The sequence below is a fragment of the Coregonus clupeaformis genome, chromosome 29 (genome assembly GCF_020615455.1).
Source record: "Coregonus clupeaformis isolate EN_2021a chromosome 29, ASM2061545v1, whole genome shotgun sequence".
Classification (NCBI taxonomy): domain Eukaryota; kingdom Metazoa; phylum Chordata; class Actinopteri; order Salmoniformes; family Salmonidae; genus Coregonus; species Coregonus clupeaformis.
Genome location: NC_059220.1, coordinates 34,083,220 through 34,096,193, shown reverse-complemented (window position 1 = coordinate 34,096,193; position 12,974 = coordinate 34,083,220).

Genomic DNA, 12,974 nt, shown 5'->3' with positions numbered 1-12,974 from the left:
GCAGGGGTAGGCAACTTGATTCAGCTGCAGGACGATTTTTGTCCGAGCGAATGGTCGGGGGGCCAGAACATAATTATATTAATTTGTACACTGCAAACTAAGCCCAAAAAGAGATTTCATTTGAATACCTTGAATACATTGAGAAACGATCACATCTCTTTTTATTATTATATATATTTTTTATTATAAACTATTTTAGTTGGTGGCCCGCGGACATTTTGATTTAGTTTGGCGTACCGGCTGGTCAAAACTGGTCAAAACAGTGCATCTTTGGGCAGTGTTGACTACTACTCTGTAGCTAGTTTATCAATGTTTAATTTTACAGTGAGTGACGAATGAGATTAGTCTAATGCAACTAGATTCAGCTGCGGCAGATTTTTTTCTTGAGCGGATAGTTGGGGGGGCCGGAACATAATTACAAATAATGAGTATTATGCGTGGGAATACTTGGGAACAGATTTCCAAAACTAAAATCACTTGGAGCTGATTTCCTGGTGTTTTTACCGTCTTTTAGGTCCAACAATGAAAATGATAAATAATACAAAATATTTGTACATTTTTGGCTCAGAAAACGTAGGGGGCAAAATAAAACCACACGCGGGCCAAATTCGTTGGGGAACCCTGGTCTAATGTATATAATCAATTATATTAGTTACCTGATGACAGCTGGAAATGAGTACTGTGGGAATATATTGTATCTTATATTCATCATATATTTGAGACCATATCAAGTCATCCCTTTAAGTTATTTGGGCTTTCAACATATATTCCAACTGCATTGTCGTATTTACATACATAAAAACATTACATTTACATTTACATCATTTAGCAGACATTCTTATACAGAGCGACTTACAAATTGGTGCATTCAACTTATGATAGCCAGTGGGACAACCACTTTTTTTTAATGGGGGGGTAACTTAACTTGTCATGTCACTCATGGGGCTATTGTTCCCTGTGCTCAGATATACAAGATGGATGCTGCACAATGCAAATGGGCCCTCAAATCAAAGCGAGCCACAGACCATACCACCAACCCCCCCTGCAACCCCCTCTCTGTCCTATCCATCCACAGTGACATTTGTGATGGGGTGAAAAAAACGTCCAATATGGGCCTGTCTCCTGCATTGGCCATGTAAAGTTTAATGAGCACCTTTTGTGGAGTGATATAAATAATGTGTACATTACTCTGCTGTAAAGCGCCCGGGGTGCATCTGTTTTCATAATGGACATGAGCTGAGTGGAGTGACAGACCGGTGGAAATGAAAAGCCTGAGGCGAAGAGAGAGAGAGAAAAGCTGAAGGCAGTACATTAATGTGAATGCGCCCCTGTGCCAGCTCCAATACAGAGCAGGAATCATCAGGAGGAACACATAGTGTTGTTTCCTTTCTTCCTCCTCACCTCAGACTGTGTGTGTGTGTGTGTGTGTGTGTTGTGTGGGCATTAATATGGAGTTGGTCCCCCCTTGGCTGCTATAACAGCCTCCACTCTTCTGTGAAGGCTTTCCACTAGATGTTGGAACATTGCTGCAGGGACTTGCTTCCATTCATCCACAAGAGCATTAGTGAGGTCGGGCGCTGATGTTGGGTGATTAGGCTTGGTTCGCAATCGGCGTTCCAATTCATCCCAAAGGTGTTTGATGGGGTTGAGGTCAGGGCTCTGTGCAGGCCAGTCAAGTTCTCCCACACCGATCTCGACAAACCATTTCTGTATGGACCTCGATTTGTGCACGGGGGCATTGTCATGCTGAAACAGGAAAGGGCCTTGCCACATAGTTGGAAGCACAGAATCATCTAGAATGTCATTGTAAACAACCCCAGACCATTAGTCCTTCTCCACCAAACTTGGCACTATGCATTCGGGCAGGTAGCGTTCTGCTGGCATCCGCCAAACCCAGATTCATCCGTTCGACTGCCAGATGGTGAAGCGTGATTCATCACACTTCACCAATGAATTTCCACTGCTCCAGTGTCCAATGGCGGCGAGCTTTACCCCACTCCAGCTGACGCTTGGCATTGCGCATGATAATCTTAGGCTTGTGTGCGGCTGCTCGTCTATGTAAACCCATTTCATGAAGCAAACGACGAACAGTTCCTATGCTGACATTGCTTCCAGAGGCAGATTGGAACACGGAAGTGAGTGTTGCAATCGAGGACAGACCATTTTTACGCGCTTCAGTACTCGGCGGTCCCATTCTGTGAGCTTGTGCGGCATACCACTTCGCGGCTTACTTGTTGTTGTTCGTAGACATTTCCACTTCACAATAATTGGGGCAGCTCTAGCAGGGCAGCAATTTGACGAACTGACTTGTTGGAAAGGTGGCATCCTATGACGGTGCCACTTTGAAAGTCACTGAGCTCTTCAGTAAGGCCATTCTACTGCCAATGTTTGTCTATGGGGATTGCATGGCTGTGTGCTCGATTTTATACACCTGTCAGCAACGGTTGTGGCTGATATAGCCGAATCCACTAATTTGAAGGGGTGTCCACAGACTTTTGTATACAGTGCATTCGGAAACTATTCAGACCCATTTACTTTTTCCCCATTTTGTTACGTTACAGCCTTATTCTAAAATGGATTAAATAGTTTTTTTCCCTCTTCAACCTAACACAATACCCCATAATGAAAAACAAATACTGAAATATCACATTTACATAAGTAGTCAGACCATTTACTCAGCAGTTTGTTGAAGTACATTATTGGGTATGACGCTACAAGCTTGGCACACCTGTATTTGGGGAGTTTCTCCCATTCTTCTCTGCAGATCCTCTCAAGCTCTGTCAGGTTGGATGGGGAGCGTTGCTGCGTAGCTATTTTCAGGTCTCTCCAGAGATGTTAGATTGGGTTCAAGTCCGAGCTCTGGCTGGGCCACTCAAGGACATTTAGAGACTTGTCCCGAAGCCACTCCTGCGTTGTCTTGGCTTTGTGCTTAGGGTCATTGTCCTGTTGAAAGGTGAACCTTCGCCCCAGTCTGAGGTCCTGAGCGCTCTGGAGCAGGTTTTCAACAAGGATCTCTCTGTACTTTTCTCCGTTCATCTTTCCCTCGATCCTGACTAGTCTCCCAGTCCCTGCTGCTGAAAAACATCCCCAAAGCATGATGCTGCCACCACCATGCTTCACGTGACGCTTCGCATTCAGTCCAAAGAGTTCAATCTTGGTTTAATCCGAACAGAGAATCTTGTTTCTGATGGTCTGAGAGTCCTTTAAGTGCTTTTTGGCAAACTCCAAGCGGACTGTCATGTGCCTTTTACTGAGGAGTGGCTTCCGTCTGGCCATTCTACCATAAAGGCCTGATTGGTGGAGTGCTGCAAAGATGGTTGTCCTTCTGGAAGGTTCTCCCATCTCCACAGACGAACTCTCGTGCTCTGTCAGAGTGACCATCGGGTTCTTGGTCACCTCCCTGACCAAGGCCCTTCTCCCCCGACTGCTCATTTTGGCCATGCAGCCAGCTCTAGGAAGAGTCTTGGTGGTTCCAAACGTCTTCCATTTAAGAATGATGGAGGCCACTTCTTGGGGACCTTCAATGCTGCAGACATTTTTTGGTACCCTTCCCCAGATCTGTGCCTCGACACAATCCTGTTTTGGAGCTCTACGGACAATTCCTTCGACCTCTTTGCTCGGTTTTTGCTTTGGGACCTTATATAGACAGGTGTGTGCCTTTCCAAATCATGTCCAATCAATTGAATTCGAGTTATAGAAACATCTCAAGGATGATCAATGGAAACAGGAAGCACCTGATCTTAATTTCGAGTCTCATAGCAAAGGTCTGAATAATTATGTAAATAAGGTATTTTTTTTGTGTGTAAAAATTTATAAAAACCTGTTTTTGCTTTGTCATTATGGGGTATTGTGTGTAGATTGGTGAGGGAAACAGTAATTTAATAAGTTTTAGAATAAGGCTGTAACGTAACAAAATGAGGGAAAAGGAAACGGGTCTGAATACTTTCCAAATGAGGGAAAAAAGTATTTGATCCCCTGTTGATTTTGTAAGTTTGCCCACTGACAAAGAAATGATCAGTCTATAATTTTAATGGTAGGTTTATTTGAACAGTGAGAGACAGAATAACAACAAAAACATCCAGAAAAACGCATGTAAAAAATGTTATAAATTTATTTGCATTTTAATGAAAGAAATAAGTATTTGACCCCCTCTCAATCAGAAAGATTTCTGGCTCCCAGGTGTCTTTTATACAGGTAACGAGCTGAGATTAGGAGCACACTCTTAAAAGGAGTGCTCCTAATCTCAGCTTGTTACCTGTATAAAAGACACCTGTCCACAGAATCAATCAATCAGATTCCAAACTCTCCACCATGGCCAAGACCAAAGAGTTCTCCAAGGATGTCAGGGACAAGATTGTAGACCTACACAAGGCTGGAATGGGCTACAAGACCATCGCCAAGCAGCTTGGGGCGGCAGGTAGCTTAGTGGGTAAGAGCGTTGTGCCAGTAACCGAAAGGTCGCTGGTTCTAATCCCCGAGCCAACTAGGTGAAAAATCTGTCGATGTGCCCCTGAGCAAGGCACTTAACCCTAATTGCTCCTGTAAGTCGCTCTGGATAAGAGCGTCTGCTAAATGACTAAAATGTAAATGTAAGGTGACAACAGTTGGTGCGATTATTCGCAAATGGAAGAAACACAAAAGACCTATCAATCTCCCTCGGCCTGGGGCTCCATGCAAGATCTCACCTCGTGGAGTTGCAATGATCATGAGAACAGTGAGGAATCAACCCAGAACTACACGGGAGGATCTTGTCAATGATCTCAAGGCAGCTGGGACCATAGTCACCAAGAAAACAATTGGTAACACACTACGCCCTGAAGGACTGAAATCCTGCAGCGCCCGCAAAGTCCTCCTGCTCAAGAAAGCACATACACAGGCCCGTCTGAAGTTTGCCAATGAACATCTGAATGATTCAGAGGAGAACTGGGTGAAAGTTTTGTGGTCAGATGAGACCAAAATGGAGCTCTTTGGCATCAACTCAACTCGTCGTGTTTTGAGGAGGAGGAATGCTGCCTATGACCCCAAGAACACCATCCCCACCGTCAAACATGGAGGTGGAAACATTATGCTTTGGGGGTGTTTTTCTGCTGAGGGGACAGGCCTCAAATCTTGGGAGAGAACCGAGGGAGATTGACGGTTATTTTGTGTTTCTTCCATTTGCGAATTATCGCACCAACTGTTGTCACCTTCTCACCAAGCTGCTTGGCAATGGTCTTGTAGCCCATTCTAGCCTTGTGTAGGTCTACAATCTTGTCCCTGACATCCTTGGAGAGCTCTTTGGTCTTGGCCATGGTGGAGGGTTTGGAATCTGACTGATTGATTGCTTCTGTGGACAGGTGTCTTTTATACAGGTAACAAACTGAGATTAGGAGCACTCCTTTTAAGAGTGTGCTCCTAATCTCAGCTCGTTACCTGTTTAAAAGACACCTGGGAGCCAGAAATCTTTCTGATCGAGAAGGGGTCAAATACTTATTTCCCTCATTAAAATGCAAATCAATTTATAACATTTTTGACATGCGTTTTTCTGGATTTTGTTGTTGTTATTCTGTCTCTCACTGTTCAAATAAACCTACCATTAAAATTATAGACTGATCATGTCTTTGTCAGTGGGCAAACGTACAAAATCAGCAGGGGATCAAATACATTGTTCTCCCACTGTATATAGTGTATTTCAGGCTTAAGGGTTAAGTTTAGGGTTAGGAGTTAGGGTAAGGTTTAGGGTTAGGGGTTTGGGGGTTGGGGGTTAAGGTTATGGTTATGTTAAGGGTTAGGGTTAGTGAAAATAGGATTTTGGATGGAGATAATGCATGTAAAAAAAAGCTGTGTGTGTGCGTGTGGGTGTGTGTGTGTTTGCGCGTGTGTGCTGTCGCCTTGCTGTGCAGTGTTTGCCAAGGTCTGTGTACGCATGCTCGCCGGGAACAGACATGAGTGCTGCAGCTCTGTGCCAAAACGTGGTTATTTTTCTAACATAACTTAAGCACACCTGTTGTAACTGCCGCCGTTAAGGCAGTAAAGGTTGGATTATGTTTTTTCACCTGTTGAACATGCTCAACAGTGACAATGTGACAGTTAAGGAGTTAAACAGGCCAATTGAAAATTGGACACTGGTTCTGCAGGCTTTGTAGTCTGGTCAGATTGGCCGGACCTCAACGACCTGTGCAACCGGACTGGTGTGGAGCTCAGGTGGAGACGGACTGATATGCAAACTGAGCTAGTGACTGCCTCTGATGCAGTTGTGACAGATTGAGGTATTGTTGTGGAGACTTCTGTCACCCATGATGGAACATCTCATCCTACATCCAGGACAACACTCCTTGGTATCAGACAGATGCGACTACTGCAACAATGGATTGGCCTGAGGCTGCAGGGGAAACTCTCTGCTCTGGACTGTGCCGACCACTCTGTCTCCCATTCCATGTACCAGAATACTGCCAAAGGCGAGGACATTCTCACCTTTACTGTTAAGGCGAGGCTGCAAGTCCTACCAACAAAATATAATCTAGCACTCTGGTACCCTGCAAACCATGACCCATTTTCTATTCTACATGAGTCAAATGTAATGGAGTCCATTGCCTATGTTGTGAATGGCTGCTGTTCATACAAGGATTTGTACATTGCTAGACATGACCACCTTGTTGACCTGATAGCCAGCGAGGGGAGACAAGTGGTTTCACCAATAGCACACATGCATAAACATTCCTGTGTGCCAAATACGCCAGATATTGTTGTTGTGGGGGGTGGCCAGGGGGAGGTGCTCGTTTTGGAAGTGGGCTGTTCATTTGATGGTTACATGGAGCAGGCCTTTGCCGAGAAGCTGCTTAAATACCAGCCCCTCGTGGTATGCCTGAACAGCCTCGGATGTAGGTGCAAGCTGGTGGTGCTGATATTTGGCAGTCTCGGCCACGTACACAGGCTTGCAGTGCGTGGCCTCCAGATTGCGGGCCTGACAAAAACTAGAGCAAAGTGATTGGCTAGGTACTGCTTTGTTTCAGTTGTCGTGAGCAGCCTAGCTGTTTGGAGAAGGAGGTGCTCTCTGTACCCTTGAGTGCCATGCATATAGGGACCTTTGAAATGTTTGGATCCTTGTTTTTGTAAATTTGATTGGTGGATTAAAATAAAGTATTTAAAATCTGTGTGTGTGTGTGTTTAAACGTGTGTTTGCACGTGTGTGTGTGTGTGTGTGTGTGTGTGTGTGTGTGTGTGTGTGTCAAGCTGTTCCTCACAGGAAGACTTTGGAACATGTGGTGATATGGGAAGGGGGATACTTCCTGCAAATGTTTCTTGGAGGCACCAGTAGGTGACGAGAAAGGAAAAGACAAGCAGATCTTAGGAAAATATCAATGTTCTTAGAGCAGGCTCCTGCAGATGTCATTAGACTGTTTATGTAGAAAGAGATGTTGACGTAGATCAGGAGCTTATGGTCATAAAGACCGTGATCTTGTTATCTTCTCAAAGTGCTCTGCAGGAGCCTTATATCAATGTATTTCATATACAATAAGAGGTTAGAAAGATATTTCCAAATTGACAGCAATTTCGCATAGATTAAAAACCTAGGTAATGAGTTCAACAATGGCAGGTAATTCTTTAAGAAAAATGATATTTCACCCAAAGCCATCAGAAGCAGGTAAATTGTCACCCACACTTGATGTTAATTTCTTCCTCAGCATATGAGCTGAAAAACCTATCCAGAGAGAAGTGTCTGCATGTGTCTCTCATCTCTTTGATGGTGTAAATACAACCCTCCCCCTCTTCCTCCTATCGCTCTACCCCTCCCTCAACCCACCACTCATCCTGCCCCCTTCTGTCACACACAACCCCTCCGCCGTGCTCAGCGGCTAAATTAGAAATCTCCTGCATGATAGCTGGAAGCTCCAGCTGAAGCCCCCATTCAAAAGATTGGAGGGCCTCCTATCTTCTGAGAGATCTATCTGCTCCCCTGTTGAATAAGCAATGAGAGCATCGGTCCCAGTGGCCTGGTCTGCGCGACCCTCCCCTCCCTCCCCCCTTTACCTCCCCCCTTCCCCCAGTCCCTGTCTCCACCTCCACAGATTGCCTTCCCCGCAAGCCCTCCCACTCTCTCTTCTCTCAGTCAACAGGGCCCTACACTGGCACACAAAAGAAGGCTCCTGGCTTAGTAGGCTGGTGATGGATGCATTTCCATAGCCATCTCCGTTATCTTGGCGAAACAGGTCTCAGGCTCTCCTTTTCTCTCAGGTCTTTACAGCTTTCTCTCTCGCCTTTTTCTTTTTGCCCACCGAAGGTCACTCATTAATACTCCTGAGCATTAATGATGACCCCCTGATCCCTGGCTTGAAAGCTGGGGTCTACCCGATATTGAGCAGCCAAGCCCTTGTCGCAGCCCCTCTCGGCCCCTCTGAACCCGGGTTGAGTGCTGGGGCCTGCTCACCAAGGTCAAGGACTGAGTGACATAGGGGCCCCAAAACAATAGGAGGCTTCTCCTTGTCCTCCCCTCATCTCCATAGACGCCCCACGGCTTCTCCACTCTTTAGATTGATTGGCTATGTAGCACATCTCCAAGTCAATCAATGGCATTTATTAAATGGGAGAGCCATGAGAATCCATCGTAAAAGATAGATAGATCTCCATTTCTTATCCCAATGGACGATCAAAATGTAGATTTTCTCAAACCAATTTCAGGCCCAAACAAGGGAATAACATGTTAGACAAATGTTTCTGTTAAAAAGTAAATTATCTTTATAAGTCAGGAAAACAATATGCAAATTGTATGCAAAGCTGACAACAGACCGCCTCACTCTTTCAAATATGGCAAACAAGATTATTTTTCGTATTAATATACTAAGCAAAGCCTTTGACAATGAAATTAGAATCAACCAATATTTCCGCTTACAGCAGGCCTTATTATTTATCTTACAGCAGGCCTTATTATTTATCTTACAGCAGGCCTTATTATTTGTCTTACAGCAGGCCTTATTATTTATCTTACAGCAGGCCTTATTATTTATCTTACAGCAGGCCTTATTATTTATCTTACAGCAGGCCTTATTATTTATCTTATAACAGGCCTTTTTATTTATCTTACAGCAGGCCTTATTATTTATCTTACAGCAGGCCTTATTATTTATCTTATAGCAGGCCTTATTATTTATCTTATAGCAGGCCTTATTATTTATCTTATAGCAGGCCTTATTATTTATCTTATAGCAGGCCTTATTATTTATCTTATAGCAGGCCTTATTATTTATCTTACAGCAGGCCTTATTATTTATCTTACAGCAGGCCTTATTATTTATCTTATAGCAGGCCTTATTATTTATCTTACAGCAGGCCTTATTATGTATCTTATAGCAGGCCTTATTATTTATCTTACAGCAGGCCTTATTATTTATCTTACAGCAGGCCTTATTATTTATCTTATAGCAGGCCTTATTATTTATCTTAAAGCAGGCCTTATTATTTATCTTACAGCAGGCCTTATTATTTATCTTACAGCAGGCCTATGCCGGAAACCTTGAATCACACAATAACAGGGATTGTGGTGGAAAATCTTCAACAATAACCCCCTTTCATTTATGCCCGCGCTGCAGTTTCTGTTTCCACTCCTCATCTCATCTCACAGCTCTGGAGTTTCACAAGTAGTAGTCTTGATGTTTTTTTCCTGCGTGGCTCTTTTTGGGCCTCTGGATCAGGAGGTGAAACAAAGCAGAAGCCATTTTGAGTCTGACAGGGTCTCGACCGTCTGAACCCAAGGCAGTCCCCCCAGCCATGACTTGACAAGAGGCTCGTCCACGACAAAGGTGCAGTTTGTAACAACCTTTGGGGGGGGGAAGAACAACAGAGAGGGTTATTAGGCGTTCCTTTGACCTTTTAAGCCCTCTATAGATGAAAGGGGTTTACATTTTTTACTACACAAGTCACGAGGAAGTCCCAGTTCAGCACAGGACACTTGTATGAGATTGTATGAGATTCAAAGCTCAGCAAAACCTTAATCAGAGGAAAGTCATGGTTGTGTGGAACGTCTGCAGCCTTGTTCTAATGGTATCATGTTGACATCTACAGTGTGAACTCAGATAGAGGTTCTGTATCTGAAGAGAATGGCCAAGAATAGTGCATGATGAACAAAAAAATGTAATATGCCGATATAGGCCTGCTAAAGTATTTGTGGTCACAATCATATAAAATCATAACAATTCCGACACAAGAGTCCGTCAAAGCATTGGTTGTGCAACGTAGACAAGGTAAAAGCCTAATGGATCTCAGTGTATCTGTCATCTTAAATCATGAAAGCTCGAGTCAAAAGCCAATACCACAACCGTTGCTAAAAACAGCACTCCGTCTCATAAAAACATATCTATCATTTACAGCGCGAGGGCAAAAGAGAACACATGAGCACACTTTCCCTTTTGCCATTTACCAAACATTTTATCAAATCTTACAAAGCCTGCTTAATATTTAAAGCCACAGCCATACAGCCTAATGATCTGGGGCACAGCTAAACTATTCAAGGGTCAATTGTTTTATCAAGATTAATGAAGGGGTGATACAGGCTATGTCATATCTGTACAGTTCTCCCTTTGCCTGAGTACAGCCAGGGCATATTAAGAGGAGTGAGTAAGGTTTGCCCACTTAGCTTATCCACATAAGTGGCTTAGGGATGTTTTTCCAATTCATTTTTCACCGACTGATCAACTTACTCCCCCTTGCAGAGATGTGAAATCAAACAGAAGCACAATAAATCCCCTTTACATCTATCCTTGGTGTAGTTTCACAGAGAATGCAGAGGTTTTAGTCTAAGAAGTTGGGTTTGATTTAATTCAGCTTTAGTTTGTTTGAGAAATTAGGCTCCCAGATATACGGTGAGGGAAAAAAGTATTTGATCCCCTGCTGATTTTGTAAGTTTGCCCACTGACAAAGAAATGATCAGTCTATAATTTTAATGGTAGGTTTATTTGAACAGTGAGAGACAGAATAACAACAACAAAAATCCAGAAAAACGCATGTCAAAAATGATATGAATTGATTTGCATTTTAATGAGGGAAATAAGTATTTGACCCCTTCTCGATCAGAAAGATTTCTGGCTCCCAGGTGTCTTTTATACAGGTAACGAGCTGAGATTAGGAGCACACTCTTAAAAGGAGTGCTCCTAATCTCAGCTTGTTACCTGTATAAAAGACACCTGTCCACAGAAGCAATCAATCAGTCAGATTCCAAACTCTCCACCATGGCCAAGACCAAAGAGCTCTCCAAGGATGTCAGGGACAAGATTGTAGACCTACACAAGGCTGGAATGGGCTACAAGACCATCGCCAAGCACCTTGGTGAGAAGGTGACAACAGTTGGTGCGATTATTCGCAAATGGAAGAAACACAAAATAACTGTCAATCTCCCTCGGCCTGGGGCTCCATGCAAGATCTCACCTTGTGGAGTTGCAATGATCATGAGAACGGTGAGGAATCAGCCCAGAACTACACGGGAGGATCTTGTCAATGATCTCAAGGCAGCTGGGACCATAGTCACCAAGAAAACAATTGGTAACACACTACGCCGTGAAGGACTGAAATTCTGCAGCGCCCGCAAGGTCCCCCTGCTCAAGAGTACATATACATGCCCATCTGAAGTTTGCCAATGAACATCTGAATGATTCAGAGGAGAACTGGGTGAAAGTGTTGTGGTCAGATGAGACCAAAATGGAGCTCTTTGGCATCAACTCAACTCGCCTTGTTTGGAGGAGGCGGAATGCTGACTATGACCCCAAGAACACCATCCCCACCATCAAACATGGAGGTGGAAACATTATGCTTTGGGGGTGTTTTTCTGCTAAGGGGACAGGACAACTTCACCACATCAAAGGGACGATGGACGGGGCCATGTACCATCAAATCTTGGGTGAGAACCTCCTTCCCTCAGCAAGGGCATTAAAAATGGGTCGTGGATGGGTATTCCAGCATGACAATGACCCAAAACACACGACCAAGGCAACAAAGGAGTGGCTCAAGAAGAGGCACATTATGGTCCTGGAGTGGCCTAGCCAGTCTCCAGACCTTAATCCCATAGAAAATCTGTGGAGGGAGCTGAAGGTTCGAGTTGCCAAACGTCAGACTCGAAACCTTAATGACTTGGAGAAGATCTGCAAAGAGGAGTGGGACAAAATCCTTCCTGAGATGTGTGCAAACCTGGTGGCCAACTACAAGAACGTCTGACCTCTGTGATTGCCAACAAGGGTTTTGCCACCAAGTACTAAGTCATGTTTTGCAGAGGGGACAAATACTTATTTCCCTCCTTAAAATGCAAATCAATTTATAACATTTTTGACATGCGTTTTTCTGGATTTTTTTGTTGTTATTCTGTCTCTCACTGTTCAAATAAACCTACCATTAAAATGATAGACTGATCATTTCGTTGTAAGTGGGCAAACGTACAAAATCAGCAGAGGATCAAATACTTTTTTCCCTCACTGTATATCCAAAGAAGGTTGTCCAGACAGACAGACTGCCAGATGGAGGGTGAGGTTAGGGGACTTGCCACAGCGGGTTGTCCAACGCTGTAGACCCAACAGTTTTAGTCCCCTAAACGGAACCCTTGCTGATGTCAGTGGTAATTGCTTTGACGCCCCCTAATTTGGCTCTAATCCCATTTGGACACCAATTTAAATCAGATGGAAAGAGGAACATGGGGCCACATCTGTCCCTGTCCACCTGGCTGACATCTGTACACTGGTTACAGTGAATGAGTGTTGGGCACGTGATGTAGGCCTTGATCTGAAAAGCATTACAACGACCTTAAACAGATCCTGTTCCCATAGCCCACTTCCGTCCCCGCTGAAAATCTGCTTTAAATGTTATGAGACTGAACGCCGCTGAAACTCTTAAGCCCTTTCAAAAACTGCAGGCCAAAACATGTTTCAAAAAACATGGGTGGTATTTCTTATGCACACTCTGAGCTAATGGGATGTGATGCAAAAAATATATTCGGGCCACGGAAAATAGAAGATCTC